The 20,101-nt window shown below is 34.7% G+C and overlaps 1 pseudogene; it reads right to left on the reverse strand.

The window, feature by feature from the left end:
• Positions 1–15,263: 15,263 nt before the first annotated feature.
• On the reverse strand, positions 15,264–19,883 carry LOC120196762 (annotated as a pseudogene).
• Between the last annotated feature and the right edge of the window lie 218 nt (positions 19,884–20,101).

Consider the following 20,101-nt stretch of genomic DNA (forward strand, 5'->3'; position numbering starts at 1 on the left):
AATGGTCCTTCACCATTTTATCACTTAGATTCTTAATACCAATAATTCCATTATTGAAATTATTACCATTCAAATACTTTTACAAAAGCATAATTACATTTAAGTACCCCAACTATACGAATGTTGTACTTAAATCATAAATCTTTTCAAACTTCCAAAATTGTCATTTTTCACATATAACACTCATTTCAATTCCCAATCAACAATTTCCAGCATAGTACATCAATTATACAATACTTATACAACAACCCCTCAATTTTCCAAAATTTACAAATTGATCTCCAACTTTTCAAAAATTACAAAATGGTCCTCAAATTTTTCTAAGACTTGTAGAATACTTCCTTCATCATTTCCAACCCATATATAATGCTTCCATAGTTTTTCTCACTCAAACAATCCATGGCCAAAACTTAAAGAACAAGTTCTAGGAAGATTAAACATGTTCTAATCATCATACATGCTTGAATATGAATCAACTACCTTACAAACATCAAGATCCATCATCAATTTCATGATCCCTTTTATGAACACAAACTATAGAATTTGGGATCTTTGCACACCAACAAGATTATCATGCAATATTGGTACCAAATGATAGCGTTTTTCGCATATAACAATTTTCTATTTACAACTTACTAAAAATCCTAAGTAAATTGCTTGAAAATTGAGTTGAAGTTTTCTCTCACCTTTGAAGAACACACACGGTAGCTTGGAGAAGAAGATGAACAAATTTGAATGAAATATGGGGAACATCTCATCTTAGTTTAAATTATATTCCACTATAAATGAATATAATATTCATATAAATGAATATAATATTCATTTAATTGGGATAAGACCAAATCACCCTTAATGAATCTTTTTATTCACCATAAAACCATTACAACTCATCTTTATCATATTTCAAAGTCAAAGCTGAATTATTTTGACTTTTATTTCTAAAATTTCCCCTAAATATTTCAAATATTGCATTTTAGTCACTAAATTCCACTATTTCGGTTAAATCTAAAAAATTGCACATTTCCAAACCAAATTTCTCTGATCCAAAATATTAAAATAATATTTCCAACTATTTTATAACATCCTTCAAATTTTTTTAAAACTCCAATTCGATCCGAATTACCAATTCCTTATCGACTTTAACCGTTTCTAATTTTTCTTTACTAAAAATCCAAATCCAAAAATATGATTTCTATAAAACCCCACTCTCAAGAGTAAAATATATCTTTATGGAATAGAATCCTTTTTAGGAAATTTATCACTTAATTGCCTAAACTTTTTCCTAATTTTCTACTTTGACCATCAAACTTTCCAAATTTTCATTTTGATCATTATCTGAATTTTTGGGGTATTACACTATTACTTTAAAGCAATAGGTAAATTAACAATGTAAACGGTAAAAGTCTACTGGTATAATGATAATAGGTGTAAATATCAAGTATCAATACTTTTATATAGGTATAGATACTTTTATTATAGTATGCTTCTCAAACAATTTACACGTAAAATGCATCGATACACATATATAAAATATAGATACTTGAAATTTTGAAACCTATTACTTTAAAGTAATAAGTAAATTAACAATAGAAACGATAAAAGTTTACCGATATAATGATAATATACGTAAATACCAAGTATTGATACTTTTATATAGGTATAGATACTTTTATTCCAGTATGCTTCTCAAACAATTTGCACGTAAAATGTATCGATACACATATATAAAGTAATGATACTTGAAATTTCGAAACCTATTACTTTAAAGTAATAGGTAAATTAACAATGTAAACGGTAAAAGTCTACTGGTATATTGATAATAGGCATAAATACCAAGTATCAATACTTTTATATAGGTATTAATACTTTCGATCTAAACAACAACGATACTTTCAACACAAGTATTGATATTAAACCAATTAACCGGTTAGGTTGTAAATATTTTATCGGTTACATCATTATTAACCTATAAACAAACCGGTATCAGTGTCCAAGTATTAGGTTGCACTTTGTTTTTATTCTATAGACACATTTTTTTGTCTTAGTTATTTAAAAAATAATCGATCCTCAAGTAGTCTCCATACTTGTATTGATATATCACTCCCCCAAAAGACGGATATCTCTTCCACTCCAACGAATACCACTGTTCACAAAAGTGCACCATTCAAGCTTCTTTAAATATCCCCTCGACTAGAGACATTTTTTGCAACTATTTCGATAAGATTTACAGGTAAATTTAAACAGATTTTGTCGTAAATTAAGGTTTTTGTGATTTAGGGATTCAAAAGTTTTGTTCTTAATGTGCTTGTGTTTTATGTAACAGCCTCTATATCCACTCCTAAAAATGGCTCCAAAATGTCCAAGACGCAGTTCTTCTCAACCAAGGTCATCTTCTCAAGTAAGGTCTTCAGATCAAATCAGGTCGTTTGATACAAACAACATTAGAAATAATGAAGAGAAAGGAAAATTTATCGATATTTCAAAGCAAGAAATATTCGTCTCGAACGTGTTATTGACATGGATTTCATGTTCAATGAAAAATATATATTTGATTTTAAATAGATATTTACAAATTGGGGTTAGCTTGCATTTCTTGGTGTAGAACCAAAATATTTCCTAAACCTTGTTCGAGTGTTCTACAATAATGCTTCATTCCACCGTAAGCCTAATAGGAACAACATCATCGAAATTAATACTCATGTAATGGGGAATGATATATATATATATACCCAAAATCTATTGTTGCGGTATAGGTGTTGAGAATAAAGGAGATTCAGATGAAACTGATTTAGATCCTACAATTAAACGTATGGAAAGAAATATCCCCATTCACCTAGATGTGGAGGCTAGAGTGTTTTACAAAATTTTCCATAATTCGAGATATAGATTATTGGTGGTTAGCGAAATATAGCTAAAAAATCACTCCAAACATTGCACAACTGATATTTGATACACTTGTTAATTTAGTCAAAAAGGGTGAATCCATTACAACTTCACTACCATACAGATGTGTCATTACCCATCTATTGAAGAAGAATGAAGTGGATTTTTCGCTTGACTACCCTGTTCGCTTACCCTGGAAGATTGAAATTTTATCCATGATTAAACCGAATACAAGTTTATTGAAAATATTGATTGGACTAAAAAGGATGGCATTGGAGAAGAATAAGAGAAAGAGCAAGTGGACCCCATTGACAATGACGACCAGCAACCGATGAAAGACACTTCGATGGAAGATGGTAGGGCTGAAGAGGATATTGCAATAAAGTCAGTGATGGAGTACATAGTTAATTTCTAGAAGCATTTTGATTTTCGTGTAGGGCACATTAATGACCAAATCAGGGAAATGCAAGCCGATATTTCATCATTGCATGATGAAGTCTCCAACTTATGTAAATAATTCCTTCAACGATATCATACAAGTTAGGTATTTCATTCTTTATATTCTAAATATTTACATGTTTTAAAATGTATTTTCTTTTCTTATAATAATGGTGGAGAAGGCGATGGATAATCAAGTGTTGAATGAAGATGATGACATTATAGATGAGGATGAAGATCCAAACAAATATATGGTGTCTACAACACCACCGGCAAGAAAACTTGTCATTTTTTTAAGTCAATGGAGTCATTGCCTACTTTTCAAAAAATGCCAAAGGTTTTAAAATTATTTTATTTCTATACATTATTTTAACCCATAAACGTACTATTTTAATGTAATTTTGTTCATATTGTAGATGTTATAATAAGACCAAATGTATATGAATTTCTTCATTTTTGTTTAGAAAACTTTGTTGTTGCCATTTGGTCTTTGAAGTTAAGGTAAGTACAATTAAGATATTGAATTACTATATGTAAATGGATAATTTACAATTGGATGTTTCTCATGGTAATCGTTAATAATTTCAGGCATAACATTGATCGTGCACTTGACAAACTACCTTTATTGTCTGATCAATTTATATTCATTTGGGTAAGATGCATGTTTTTTATGTTGCTTACTTTTATTGGTTTATGATTCCTACAAATTTATATTTGAATATTTCTATAAAGAGGATCAAGGAAAGTGCCAAAAAAAATGAAGTAACTTACTGTAAAGATCTGCAAGATGTTTGGAATGTGTATTCTGAATATAACCCGGGAAATACAGTGTTGGTGGACTAACTAGAAAAAATGATTTATAATTCAATAAGTTATTTGTTTGCCATATTTTTTCTGTTAAGTTATATGTTGATACATTTTTTCATTCACAATTTATGTATTTATATAGCAATACAGTTACTTATGTCCACATCCCTTTGACGGTTCATATTTGAACGACAATGCATTAGGTATGACACAAATTTATGCCCACTTATGCGAAATTGGTTTATTGTTACATTATTAAACATGTTTGGTTTTCTAATTTCAATTATTTATATATGTCCTCAGAAAAAAGCGGACACATCCGCGAGTATTTAGAAAATTTGACAAAGGCTCCTAATGTTCCAGATTTTGTCAGAAATAACTCTTTTTCTTCGGTTTAATTTCTTTGTGGGTGGACAATATTGATGACATGATTGTTATGTATAACATTGTTTTGTATGTTTGGCTTAGTTATATTGTGTGTATATTTTTTATCCATACACATAATGCATTATTTTCAATTTTAATGTACTCAAACATATCAAACAATAACTATATATCAAACATTTTAATATTCAATCTGGAAAGTAAGACCCTGCACAAAAATAAACATAACACAACCAAATCAGTAGCAATAAATTCATAAGATTGGAGAATTAACGAGCAAATATTATCGATTCAGAACACTCATCAAATTCCCTCTGGCTTATCTCATGCTTTTCCTCAAGTATGATATAATTAAATCAGTTAAAAATTCCATTTACCTTTCTTTTTCAAGTTTCACATTCAAGGAAGCAAGGTAGAGAGCACAATAATTATTCAAGTAGAGATACCAATCAATTGAACATCACCAATTGGAACACGTTAAATGCAATTGTACCATCTATTCATTCATCAATATCAATGCTTATAACTCAACACCTTACCGGTATTCACTCAAATCACTCAATGTGTTTGGGGTATAGAAACGCTCAATGTCAGAACTGACATGATATTCCCATAGGCCTATAAGTAAATCAAATCTCCACTACTAATAAGAACAAGATGCATAAATCAAAGGGTCTTTTAATGGTTGTAACGGGATTTAGGTAAAGGTAGGGAAAAAGGCTAAATAATATGGCTAAAATTCAAGTCAAAGAACTAACAAATAACAAGTTAAACTCCATCAAAACATTAAGCACGACAAGATAAAAAGAAAAACATCAAACAACAACTTTTCCTTTCGAAATGAATTTTATTTTTTTCGCACTTTTGTTGTTGTTTTGTTTTCCACTTTTTCTCATGTTTTTTCTCCTTTTTTTCGAACTACTTTTTTTCGAACTGCTTCTCTTTTTCATGGAGCATACATCGGATTAACTGTTCATTTGCCCCGAAAAGGGTAGAAAAGAGTGATAAAAATAAAAAGGCTCAGGTTTATGAATATGGTGAAAACAAAAAATTGGCTCAAGAGTGGTTAACTAGGGGAAAATGCATGGGTAGGCAAATTTAGTGGGGAAAATGGAATGGTTAATCCTAAAGTGCCCTAATCATTTTTAAGCATCATGTTTATGTGTAATCTTGGCAGTATTTAAAATGCATGTTCTAGAATACCAATGTCAAATTCGACACACTCAATCCAACAAAATGAGAGCCAAATGATATGCTCGTAAAGGCTCAAATCTCACCAAATTGTTTTCATACATTGAGCTAAGCACATTTCAACCAATAACATCATGGGATATCACAATAAATCAAACTTGATCACAATCCATGCTATCCGCTATCAAGAATATCCTAACCTAAACAATTACGTGTTCCCAAACAAGTATGTCATACCAAAAATATTCAGCAAGACAAAGGAATTCAATGAAATTTTCCACAAATCCAATTAACACATACTAGCATCAAAACATATAGATAAGCAAAGGGAAATTCAATCTAAACTCTACTACCCCTCACTTCAAGTGTTTTGTCTCAAAACGTAAAATTAAAGTACGAGAGAAGGAATAGAGAAATCCTCGGATTTATTGTCGACCACGGCCGCGGTGGGAGGCATTGGGACCATGAAGTGGGCTTCCCATTTTGATGTCGTGAACTGGAAACATTATCAGGTGGTGTCGTCGGTGGAAAACCAGCATCAAAATTCTCTATAAAACCATAAACCGGATGGTATATTAGTAACGGTTGAACGGAAATAGGATTAGAATTTACCTCCAGAGTATTGTCCGATGCCATTGAAGTCATAGAACAAGTCAGGAAGATTGATTATTATGGACGAGATGATGAAGTGGCCATGGTTGACATGGACTAGAATGACGGAGAAATGGAGCACGACGGAGAGGAACGGCGAACAGTGCTCGGCCCGAGGCTTAGTGAAGAGGTGCGTACAAACATCGAGTGATACGACGAAGGTTGAGCGTTTGGTGTGTGGCCTCGGCCTCGCGTCGGGCGAGTAACTGGTGGTGGCGAAATAGAGTCGGAGTCGTTTGGTATGGCGACAAAGGTTGGCGCATTGAGTTGGTGGCGTCCCCCAAGGATGGTGGGCGGAGGAGTCGAGTCGTCGTTCGATTGGTTCCTTGTGCACACCATCATGAGTAGCAGCGAGCACGAGTAGGGTGGCACGATGAAATCAGCGAAGAGTAGCACAGTAATAAAGAGGCGAGGCTGGATATTTTTTGAGGGGGCATTTCGTTTAAGAAGAGAAAATGGAGTTTGGATTTTAATTTAGTTCTGCCGTGCGTGGGGGTGTTTGAAGTTGATTATAATTTGGTTTTGATAAGATAAAAGGGGAGTTTAAAAATTAAAAATGTGAAGTGATAGGAAAAGAGATAGGCCCACGGTCAAAGGAAAAGAAAGAGAAGAGATAGTGTGAGCAGGTGGCGGCAGAATGTCTCACAAAAATGGGGAACATGTGATTTGAGTTTTGCTAACGTGTGTCAGTCTTCATGGAGGTATGCTAACGTGCGCTGTTTTTAATGAAACGAAATGCACGAGCTGGGACGAATTTTACCAAAGTTTTATGTTATTTGTATTGCTCTTGGGGTCTGATTCTCTCACTGTTCGAATATAATTTTTGCGAACCTTCGTCGTCTAAGCTTGATTAAAAACATTTAGTTCCTAAAAATAGAAATAAAAATTAAATGAAACCTACTCAATCGAAATAAAATAAAATAAATATAACAAAATTTAAAATTGGTTGTCTCTCATAAAATGCTTTATTTAACGTCGTTAACTCGACGACCTGATTCAGACTACAGGTTCTTCTAAGTCGAAATCTTCAATTAAGCAAGCCTAACTATTCACATAATACGGTTTTATTCTGTGTCCATTGACTTTAAATCGAGTACCCGAATAATCTTCAAGTTCGACTGGGCCATAAAAAAAATTTCAGTTACCGTATAAGGTCCACTCCACTTCGATCGAAGTTTACCTGCAAAAAGTTTTAAATTTGAATTATAAAGAATAACTTTTTGTCTGACAGAAAAAGATTTATATGTAATTTTCATGCTTCGCCAACCGCTTCCAATTCCATATTGCATTGCTTAACATCCCAATATGCCTTGTGTTTCAGCTCGACTGGCAAATGACATGGCTTACCGAATACAAGGCGATATGGTGATATATCGATAGGTCCTTTATATGCACTTCAATAATCCCATAAAACATCAATTAATTTCAAGATCCAATCCTTACGATTTGGCTTGACTATCTTTTCAGAAATTGTCTTCACTTCACGGTTTGATATTTCTGCTTGTCCGTTCATTTGCAGATGATAAGCTATGGCAATTCTATAATTTACTCCATGTTTTTTCATAAGAGCATCAATTACTCGATTGATGAAGTATGTGTTGCGGCTGCTTATTATCGCTCTCGGTGTGCCAAACCTGGAAAAATGCAATTCTTTAGAAACTGAATGTAGTTTTCGTTTCATTGTTTCGAGTAGCTTTAGCTTCTACCCACTTCGAAACATAGTCAACAGTAAGAATTATATAACAATTGCCAAAGGAAGAAACAAAATGACCCATATAATCGAGTCCCCAAACATCAAATATTTCACATATATGAATAAGATTAAGGTGCATTTCGTTTCTTCGAGTCAAATTACCTGCACGTTGGCAATTATCACAGGATTTGTAAAACAAGTAAGCATCACAGAAAATATGAGGCCAAAAGAAATCGCACTCCAGAATTTTATGAGTAGTCCGCTTTGGTCCGAAATGTCCACTACACGAATAAGAATGACAGAAATTTAAAATTGAGTTTACCTCGCTTTCAGAAACACATCACCGAATTACCTGGTCTTAACAATGCTACCAAAGATACGAATCATCCCAAATGAAAAAATGATATTCTCTTTTAATACGGTTTACTTCGGCTATCATCAAATCGGATGGTAATTTACTTGTAGCTAAGTAATTATTATATCTGCGAACCAAGGCGTTGCCTTATGTGACATCATCAAGCTTTCCTTCGGGAATTCCTCACGAATGGGAGGATCAACTGTAGTGATTGGAAGCCGACTTAAGTGATCAGCCACCAAATTCTCACATCATTTCTTATCCTTGATTTCCAAATCAAATTCTTGGAGGGGTAAGATCCAACAGATTAGTAATGGTTTCACCTCTTTTTTACTAAGCCTATACTTCAAGGTTGCATGATTAGAGAAAACAACAACTTTAGTTCCAAGAAGATACGATCTAAATTTATCTAATGCAAAAAAGATAGCGAATAATTCTTTTTCTGTTGTTGAATAATTATGTTGTGCAGAATCTAAGGTGCGTGATGCATAGACGATAACGTGAGGTTCTTTACCGACCCTTTGTCCGAGTATGGCTCCAACACTTCCATCCGAAGCATCATACATGACTTCAAAAGGGAAGTCCCAATTTGGTGGTTGGACTATAGGTGCCGAAACCAACTTCTCTTTTAAAACGTCAAACGATTCTCTGCATTGTTTATTGAAATTGAAGGTTTTATCTTTCTGTAACAACTCGCATAATGGTTGCGCCACCTTGGAAAAGTCCTTAATGAACCTACGGTAAAATCCTACATGACCAAGGAAAGAACGGATTTCCCTCACAGTAGTGGGGTATGAAAGTGAACATATTATATCGGTCTTCGCCTTGTCTACCACAATTCCTTTTAATGAAACAATATGGCCTAGAATTAAACCCTTAGCAATCATAAAATGACATTTTTCATAATTCAAAACAAAGTTAAATTCTAGGCACTGACGCAGTACATTTGTTAAGTTTAATAGAAACTCATTAAATGAATTACCATAAATAGTGAAGTCATCCATGAAGACTTTAATACCATTCTCAATATAATCCGAAAAATACTAATCATGCACATTTGGAATGTGGCAAGTGCATTACAAAGTCTGAAAGGCATACGTCGGTAAGCAAATTTACCGAAGGGGCATGTGAATGTCATCTTTTTTTTATCTTCAGGTGCTATTGGAATTTTGAAAAAACTTGAAAATCCATCAAGACAACAATAGTGAGTTTTATCGGCTAGTCTTTCTATAATTTGATCAATGAACGGAAGAAGAAAATGGTCCTTTCGGGTTAATGAATTTAACTTCATGTAATCGATGCAGACCCTCCATCCATTCTGAACTTGTGTTGGTACATATTCTCCTTCATAATTTTCCATCACAATAACTCTTGTTTTTTTAGGAACTACATGTATCGAAGTTACCCATTTATTATCCGAAATTGGATATATAATATATGCATCAATGAGTTTATGTATCTCCTTTTTTACCACTTTTATCATTGGTGGATTTAGTTGGTGTTGGCCTTCACGGGTTGGTTTTGTGCCTTCTTCGATTTTAATTTTGTGCATACATGTGGACGGACTTAATCATTTTATGTCGGTGATGATCCGTCCTATAGCCTCCTTGTGTGCGCCAAAACCGTTATTAAATCTTTTTCTTCTTCTTTGGCCAATTCTTTTGATATGATCGCTAGCAAAGTGTTATTCGCCTCGAGGAAAGCGTACTTCAAGTGATCCGGCAACGGTTTCAGTTCAACTTCAGGCGCTTACAAAACAGAAGGCAAAACCTTAGGCTTAGAAGAAATCAATTTTAATTCGGCATAATCTGAATATATTTCCTCATCATGATCACCTAACTCTCTACATAGATCAAAGGAAAAATTAGTTCTTAAAAATTCATCAGCCAAATGATCAATTATATCAACAGAATTTATACTCTCCACTTTATCAGGATATCTCATTGCCTTATACACATCAAACTTAATGATCTCACCATCAAATTTCATGGTTAAAATCCCGCTTCTTACATCAATTTTCGTATGCGTAGTACTTAGAAAGGACGCCCTAATAGGATATCAGAAGATGTGCTTGCCTGATCATTCTCCGTGTCAATTATATAAAAGAGTCTGTGGGAAATGTTAAGTCATTTACCTCCACCATTACATTATCTAAGAGTCCTTCCGGATAGATCACCGATCTTTCGGCAAGTTAAATTGATATTTTTGTATCCTTCAAAGGCTCGTTAGTAATCATATTGTAAACAGAGAGAGACATTACATTAATAGAAGCACCAAGGTCACTTATGGATCGTTTTATCCCAATTTTACCAATTTTACAGGGTATTGCGAACATACCTTGGTCTTTTATTTTCAGTTGTAACTTTCGTTGGAAGACGACTGAGACATGTTCTCCCAAATTCACCTTCTCGACCCCAGAAAACTTCCTCTTTGTTGTACAAAGATCCTTTAGAAACCGGGCATATCTTGGAACCTTTCGGATAACCTCAAGGAGAGGTATATTGATTTTCACTTTTCAAAATACGTCTAGTATTTCCTTTTCCTCAGCTTGTTTATCCCTTTTTACTAACCTCGATGGAAAAGGTGGTGAAACGTCATAGGGATATGGCGTTGGATCCATTTGTACTTCTTTACTCTTCTTCTGGGATCCTGAATCAACAGTATTCCTTCCTTTTTGGATTGCTTCATCTTTTGGAACGGGTGACGCGACTACTATTCCACTTCGAAGAGTGATGGCACTGACATTCTCCCTTGGATTTACCTCGGTTTGAGACGGAAGTTTACCTTGTGATTCCAAACGTCCTACGATCTGAGCCAGTTGGCTCATCTGCTTGCCCATCTCTTGTAAGTGGGCTTCAGTATGAATCTAGAACTTTTCCTGGTAAAATGTCAATCTTTCAACAATTAATCTAACGATGTCTTCTGCGGCTATTGGAGTGGTGGAGGTGGCCTTGGTTGATAAGCTTGATTCGGCCTTAAGTTTTGAGCATAACTGAAATTTGGATGATCCCTCCATCCTGGTTGTAAATATTGTCGTAGGGATTATAAGCCTTCTGGGGAGGTCCTGGAAAGTTCCCCACTGCATTAACTTGAACTGTTGTTTCATCTTGAATAAGTGGACAACCGTATGTTGGATGATCAGGTAATGTACGTATTCCACATAGTCTGTTGGGTCATATCTTTCCTGCAACAGGAGAGTTGACTACTTCAGTTAATTTATGTATCTTATTTTCTAAAGAAAATAAAATTATCTCATGAACCCTTCGAGGAGGTTCATCAGTTGGGCGGAACTGTTGGGAATTTGAGGCTATTATGGAATTTAAATCCCTAGCCTCAGTAGGAGTCATGTTCACCAAAGCTCATCCACTGGTAGCATCGATTATCTTCATTTCCAGGGAGTTAATCCTTCATAAAAATATTGAAAAAGTGTTTGTTCGGTTAACCAATGTTGTGGGCAACTAGCACATAATTTTTTAAATCTCTCCCAGTAGTCATAGAGTGACTCTCCATCAAGTTGTTTGATTCCAAGTATTCTTCTTCGTAACTCACTTGCTTTCGCCGCAGGGAAAAACCTGTCAAGAAAAAGGCAAGTCATTTGAGCCCATGTGGTAATAGAATTTGGGGGTAGATAAAATAATCACTACTTTGCCGAATCGGCTAAGGAAAAAGGAAAAGCTTTATGTTTGATTTGATCTTCAGTTACTCCCTATGGTCTCATACTGGAGCAGACCATGTGAAATTCCGTGAGATGTTTATGTGGATTTTCATTTGGTAATCCGCGGAAGGTCGGGAGGAGGTGAATAAGGCCAGCTTTTAACTAGTATGGAGTTTTGCCTTGGGGAAAATCAATGCATAAAGGCTCTTGTTCAGTAGGTGTCGCGGCTAACTCTCTGATAGTGGGATCATCCATCGGATTTGGTTTTGTGTTAACGGATTCGCTTGAACTTGATTCTGAATTCGATTCTGGATCTGATTATTGTCTCCTTCTTTCCCGAAGTGTCTGTGCGTGAAGCCTCCTAGCTCTGGCTTCGATTTTTGGGGTCGTACTCCACTAATTCGCTCGAATTTGTCCTGGTCATAAATCAAAAGCAAACAAAAATTAGTAACTTTGGTGAAGTCCCCGGCAACGACGCCAATTTGACAACTATCATTTTGATGTCAAAATAAATTTCTTCTTCTCAATTAATAAATAAAGGAAATACGTAGTAAAGAGAAGTACGGGTCGATCCTCAGGGACTTAGAAAATTCCAAATTTATGTTTGAATGGTTTAAACCAAGCGATAAGTAGTAAAAAAAGGGAGTTTTGGTAAAAAGAGATTAAATAATAAAAAAGGATTTAAAGAAAAATAAAGAAAATTAAAAATTGAAGGTTGAAAATAAATATGGTAAAACAACCTCAAGCCTCGCTTTGACTCAATTTCCTTCGGATCATCGAATTAGATTTTCCCTTCGGGATTCACATTGATTACTTTGTCTACAAGGGCAACCCTCGTGACTCTATTTTGTATACAGAATACCCAATGCAATCTTTGATTCCAACTTCAGAAATTAATCTGATTAACATCAATTGTCTTAGATCAATAACCGTTTAAGTTCGTGAAGACCGACTCAGATTGTTGTTTCAATAACTACTAATTCTTATCTCTATTCCCTCTTGGCAAGGCTATCTCGCCAAGTGTGTTCCCAGGAAGTCGAATGTGCTTTCAATAAGTTGATCTTTCCTTCCACACATTTAATCGCAACAACATCTTGACCAAAGTCAATCTTTGATTTTGAAAACTGTTTTGATTTAAAAATAAGCGCAGAGATTGAGATAGATATTCCGAAGTTATTAAGGTGTTTTTCCATTCTCACGTTTGAATTGAGTCATTGCTTCAGCTCTCAGCTTATGAGAAAATTAGCTAAGCATGACAAAAGTCATACGTAGCATATTTAAAAACAAAACTTAAAATAGAAGAAAAATAAAAACTTGAAAAATAAAAGAGATAACTTTTATAAAACTAAAAAGGAGAAGAATAATAAATTCTGAGATGTGTCTTTAGGCTTACCCCAAGTGGGTATTTATAGCATTTAAAAACCTAGAGATAAACAAAGAAATAAAAATAAAAATAATCCTAAAGATAATTCTAAATGTTTTCCAAATTCAAACTTTAAAATTTAAAAATAAGTCTCCTAATATAACTCTGTCCGTCTATCTTCCAGAAGGCGCTGACTAGATCTTCTAGAAAACTGTCGTTGACTGGACCTTCTAGAAACTACCACTTCAGACAGTGTCATGCCCAGAGTCGTGTCCATGTCTCTAGCCGTGACCAAATAATAAAAAAATGTAGATTACACCCGTTTTACTATTAAATCTGGAAAGAAAGACCCTACATGAAAATAAGCATAACACAACCAAATCAGCAGCAATAAATTCATAAGATCGAAGAATTAACGAGAAAATATTATCGATTCAAAACACTCATCAGTACATATATATAAAGAATCGATACTTGGAATTTTGAAACCTATTACTTTAAATTAATAGGTTAATTAACAATGTAAACGGTAAAAGCCTATCGGTATATTGATAATAGGTAAATACCAAGTATCAATACTTTTATATATATATGGATACTTTTATTTCAGTATGCTTCTCAAATAATTTGTATGCAAAATGTATTGATACACATATATAAAGTATCGATACTTATAATTTCGAATCCTATTACTTTAAAGTAATAAATAAATTAACAATGTACACTGTACGTTTCTACTGGTATAATGAAAATAGGCGTAAATGTCTAAGTATCGATACTTATAATTTCGAAACATATTACTTTAAAGTAATAGGTAAATTCATAATGTACACTGTAAACGTTTCTACCAGTATAATGAAAATAGACATAAATGTATCGATACTTATATATAAAGTATCGATACTTATAATTTCAAAACCTATTACTTTAAAGTAATAGGTAAATTAACAATGTACACGGTAAGCGTTTCTACCGGTATAATGAAAATAGGCACAAATGTACAAGTATCGATATTGTCATATAAGTATCGATACTTATAATTTTGAAACTTATTACTTTAAAGTAAGAGGTAAATTAACAATATACAATGCAAATATGCTGATAATATTGAAAACAAATGAAGTGATTAACTTATTTTGTTATCGTCGAATTTCTAAGGCCCCATCAGTTTTAAACAGGCGTTACTTATTACATTAAATAAGCGTTACTTGTTATATTATTATGGTCGATAATGTTTCCAGTAATTAACCTATTTTGTTATCTTCAAATTTCTAATGCTCCATCAACTTAAATTTTGTTAACATTTTAGACGCTACCTAATATGTTAATAATATTGATAACAAATTAAATAATTAACCTATTTTGTTATCATCGGATTTCTAAAGTTCTATTAGCTTTAAAAAGACGTTATCTATTACGATAAATAAACACTACGTGTAATGTTATTATAGTTAATAATGTTTCCAATAATTAACCGGTTATGTTAAAGTCAAATTTTTTGACGCATTTTACATACGACAATGATATTTTTGGTTATTATCATTATTATTACCAACACAAATAATATTTCCGATAAAAACATATAACATTACGGTAACACTTTTAAACAGACACCTATTTACCGATCACACCATTTTTTAATCATATTTTAACCAAGCCTCCCAGAAGATACACCCTTACCTTTATCATTTAATTCAACAACCGTATAGGCAGATCAGAGAGCTTACTTTTCAATTAATGAAGACAGTGAACATATCTGTTTAGCTAATCAAAACTATCAATAGTCAAGATAATGACAGTAGCAGAGAGATTTCTAGTACAAATATTATAGTCCAAAAAAAACACAATCAATGGCTTTAATTAAACCTGACCTTTCCACCTTTGAAAGGGAAACGCTCATCTTGAGTGAACTTTCAGTGATTTTGACCGTTTCCAAAGGTGAAAGATGAGACAAAGTGCAAAGAGAGATGATTGAAATCCCTGTTAACTTTGTTCTTGTATTGCTTCACCAGTCCAGTATGTTTTGACAGCAACAAGAATTTTCTCTGGATTGAAGGGTCCACTTTTCATGGTCCATGATCTGACTCTTCCATCTCATCCCATCTGTTATACTCTTGATTTTCACAAGCAGCTCTACTGTGTCCCTGAATATGACCGTCCCTTCTGGCCTCAGAATCCGGTCCATCTCCAGCAAGATATATGTGATGTCACACCTTTAATGAACAATACAACACAAGTTCAGCCACGATTACGAATTTCGCAATGAAAGAAAGTGCATGATTGAGAATACCATCTCTCAAAACATTACCTGTCCTGATATATAGTAAACAAGCCACTAGCATGGATGAGATCATATGTTCTTGGATATGTTGAGAATGCCTCACACCAGTCCTGGTAGGTCCCAATGAAACCTCGTTCGTAAATAACTCCCAAAGTGTTATGATCTGAATTTGCAGGGACCACATTCATGACCCAAACTGGATAGTTTAACATAGCTGCTGCAAATCCCCCAAGGTGAGCATTCATGTCCATAATATTCCGATATCGTCCGGTGGGCAGGGGACTAATAATCCGTTTGTAATGCACTACTCTTTCCGTCCAAAGTTTATTATCCTCTTTAAATTTCTCAGCTGTGATGCCTGGTGTTGAGCCACTGTTAATTCTAGGAGGAACAGCATATGCTCGCGCAGGCCATTTTTTTACTGCCCCACCAGCAACATCATCTGAACTGCTTACTTCTGGAAGTGAAGTTACACAAGCTTCCAAATTTCGGTACCTTTTTAAGCACACATGAAGAAAAGAAAATGAAAATGAGACCACAAAAAGGGCTTTCCGAGTACGTGTCAAAGAAGGAAATCAGAAACATGAAAGATGCAAAAAAGAATACCAAGCTGTGTCTGGATCATCTGACTTGCATATGCGCGGTGTTTTCAAGACCTTACTTTCAATGCACTCAACGTGGTTGATGGGCTTTTGCCAAACCAATAGGTCGTTCTTTTCAATCACTTTCTTCCAGCATAAGCGTTTGGCAACATTTTCAATAGCATCTTGCTCTAGTTTCAAGTCCTCTCGTGTCCTTTCCCAACCTCTCCAAAACTTCTTCCAGTGAATAGGGGGACCAGAGAGAACCCAATAACCACCAGGCCGTAGAATCCGGTCCACTTCCGCGAGATACAAACCATCTGTACCAATTAAGTGTGTAACCATTTGCTTATACACAACATTTCAACTTATAGAACGAGATGGAGTATCTATTTGCTCAAAGGGAACTCTTTTACATGGATAAGTTCATTCAAGTTGTATTTCATAATTTGTCTCTACACCTTTTAGTTTTATTCTTATTTCAGACACAGTAATGTTACGGCAATTTTGCCTCCATCATCTAAACTTAGACTGTCATGCAAAGTTATTTCCTCATTAGTTTATTAATAAAAAACTCTAGTACTTTTCTCATGAAATTTGTCACCTTGCAAAACATACTTTTCATATCTATCCCAACATAAAATACAAACCATCACATTCATTCTCTATTATATATAATGACATTTGCTCATGTTGCCAAACTAAACATAATTCGAGTAATGCTATCATTGGCAGTAAATGAAGAGTGATCTTTATGTCAACTAAACATCAAGAATGCATTTTTAAAAGAGGATCTTGAAGAAGTTTACATGAAGATACCTCCGGTCCTCCAGGCCCAGAAAATCATGCTAATGGCTACAAAGTGTATAAACTGAAAAAAAATCACTGTATGGTTTAAAACAATCTCCTTTTGCATGGTCTGATAGGATTACTAAAGCAATTGACACTTATGGATATAGTTAGTGTCAAGCAGATCACACTTTATTCGTGAAAACACCATCAAAGATTAAAAGATCATTCTTATTGCCTACACTGATGATATTATCATAACAAGAGAAAAAAACAAAAGAAATCATCAAGCGAAAAGGTCAACTTGCTGCTACCTTTGAAATCAAAGACCTTGGTGCTCCACAATACTTCCAAGGGATGGAGGCTGCTTGATCTAAAGTAGGAATTATGATCTCTCAACAAAAGTATGTCATAGACTTGTTAACCGAGACTAGAATGCTTGAGTGCAAACCAGCAAAAACTCCCATGGATCCAAATCTAAAATTAAGGAAGAACGGAGAACAAGCGCCATTTGACAAAGAGCAGTACCGAAGATTAGAGGGCAAGTTAATCTAGACATTGCATTTTTGGTGAGTATTGTTAGTCAAAATATGAATGATCCATGAGAAGAGCATCTAGAGGCTGTAAACCGAATCCTAAGATACCTAAAGATGAAACCAGATCATGATTTACACTTTAAAAAGAGTGAAAACTTTGAGGTAGAAGTATATACTGATGCAAGCTGAACTGGAGAGTTAACTGAAAGAAGATCTACAAGTGGCTATTGCTTCATTGCTTGGGGTAATCTTGTTGCATGGAGAAGCAAAAAAGCAGTCTGTGGTTTCAAAAAGCAATACATAGACTAAATTTTGAGCACTTGCCTCAGAAATTTATAAAGAAATATGAATTCAAAGACTGTTACAGAAAACAAGGTTGATTCTAGGATTATTTCAAGGTGAAAAGTGACAATCAATTAACCGTAAACATTGTCAAAAATTCTGTTCATCGTGACAGAACATTGAATTGAGCTACATTCCTACTCAAATACAACTTGCGGGCATTCTAACTACAGCAATTCCAAGAGCTAAATTTGATGGATTCAAGTCCAAAATAGGTTTGTATAACATATACACCCCTTACTAAAGCCCTTCCAAGAGCTAACTTTGATGAATTCAAGTCAAAGTTGAGTTTGTATAACATATAAACCTTTAGCTTGAGATGAGTGTAGAAAGTTGCCAACAATTAGGAATTTTATTTCTATTAGAAGTTTAATTTATTTTAGTAGATAAAGCTTAATTTATTTATATTGTACAATTAGGATTAAGTTTCTCAAGAGATAAGATAAAATTTAGGAGATAAAAGTTAGTAGGACTCTAACTTGTAGTCTATGGCCTGTAAAATCAAGCTGTGTTTTATGTTTTTCAATGAGAGTTTCGATAAGAAATTTTCTTTCTATTCCCTCAAGTTTTCACAATAATGAGGGTCAAATGATGTTTAGCTGTCGTAACATATAAGGCAGTAGAAGGGACATTCAACTTTCTGAGAGAGATACAAATGCCTTACCATACTTTTGCCAAGGGATTAAACAGCGAGAACAATGAGCCAAGTCAAAAGCCCTTGCTGGGTATGGAAGCCTCTGTGAACCCATGATTCCGATCATTGCAGGAACTCCACGTTCCAGTGCAAACTGGACCTGAGCTTCATGTGTATCTCTTGGAGCAAAAGACATTGTCAAGATATTTCTTTTCAAGAGGTAAGCACCGAAACTTGCAACCTAGCACCAGAGTAAAGAAAATAATAAGAGAATTGGAGTGCCAATTATTAACATAGACTAAAAGATATATGGCCACGAGTCAAAAAGGATTCATGATTGTAAAAGGTTATAGCCCAAATTTGATAACAAATTACAAAGCATTGGAGCAGATGCAAGCAAGTAAATTGCAAAGGATATTAATTACTCACCCCACAGCCAGTATCAACTGCTGTTCTGATAGTTCCGTCGGTCAGGGAAATGAGCTTGCCAATGTCATCAATGTATGTATCAGCTCCTCGAGGGAACATGGTGCCTCCCCCAGGGAATTGGAAAAGATCACCCTCTACTTGAATCCAATTCTGAATTGCCTTCTCAATGCTGAGTTCTCTATGGGGGATATTGCTGTACCAGGCATAATCTCGACTCTTAGGCCACTTGAAAGGGGTCTTATATTGTGGTGGAGCAGGTATAAGACAAAGAAGAAGTTCATTCTTAGTGGGACAATGCCGCTCTCTGTATTTCAACATATTACGGTCGAATTTCCTTCCCCTTGCTCTATCTTGACAGGGAGTGTACTCACTGAACGACATATTACATGGTGGCAACTGACGGACTGTTTTAGAACTGTGTAGCATGACTTGATGATGGCTTGCGAAGTCCAAGCTGGTTGATGACGGATGAACAACTGCCGCATTGCTTTCGTCTGATGCAGTGACATTACCATCGCAGCCAACTCCAGTGTATGCATCAAATTGAGTAGTGGTGGGAGTAGATGTATGCTGCCAAGCTCCCAACACATAAAACAATATGCAGAGGAAACTAACGCCTAGAATCCAAGTTAGGCGATTCTTCTTTGCTTCGAGCCGATGATGATGATGCTTTGGAGATCCATTGTACTCTTTGGCCATGAGGATCTACAGAAATTATCTACCGAAAAGCTGCTATACAACAAAGAAACCGAAAAGGGGAAAATATCAGCCGAATTGAAAGCAAAACGTCAGCACACAATTCTCTTAAAGGATGTCATCATAACGTTACTTTACACACAAAGTAATGAAAGACACCACAAGTAGTTGCAAGGGGGAAATTTGACCCAATTTGTTAAAAAGAGATTTTGTTTCAAAAAAAAGACCATCAATCTGACAGAAAAGATGGGCACATTTCGTCCAAAGAAATCTGGAAACGAGTAGTTCTTTCTTAAGTAACCTACAGAGGTAAAAGTAAATATTCATAAACTACACCAGAAGAAACAGAGGAAAGAATAAGAAATGAAGCTTCTTAAGAGAAAACCACGCACC

Source organism: Hibiscus syriacus, unplaced genomic scaffold (assembly GCF_006381635.1).
Source record: "Hibiscus syriacus cultivar Baekdansim isolate YM2019G1 unplaced genomic scaffold, ASM638163v2 tig00117034_pilon, whole genome shotgun sequence".
Classification (NCBI taxonomy): Eukaryota; Viridiplantae; Streptophyta; class Magnoliopsida; order Malvales; family Malvaceae; genus Hibiscus; species Hibiscus syriacus.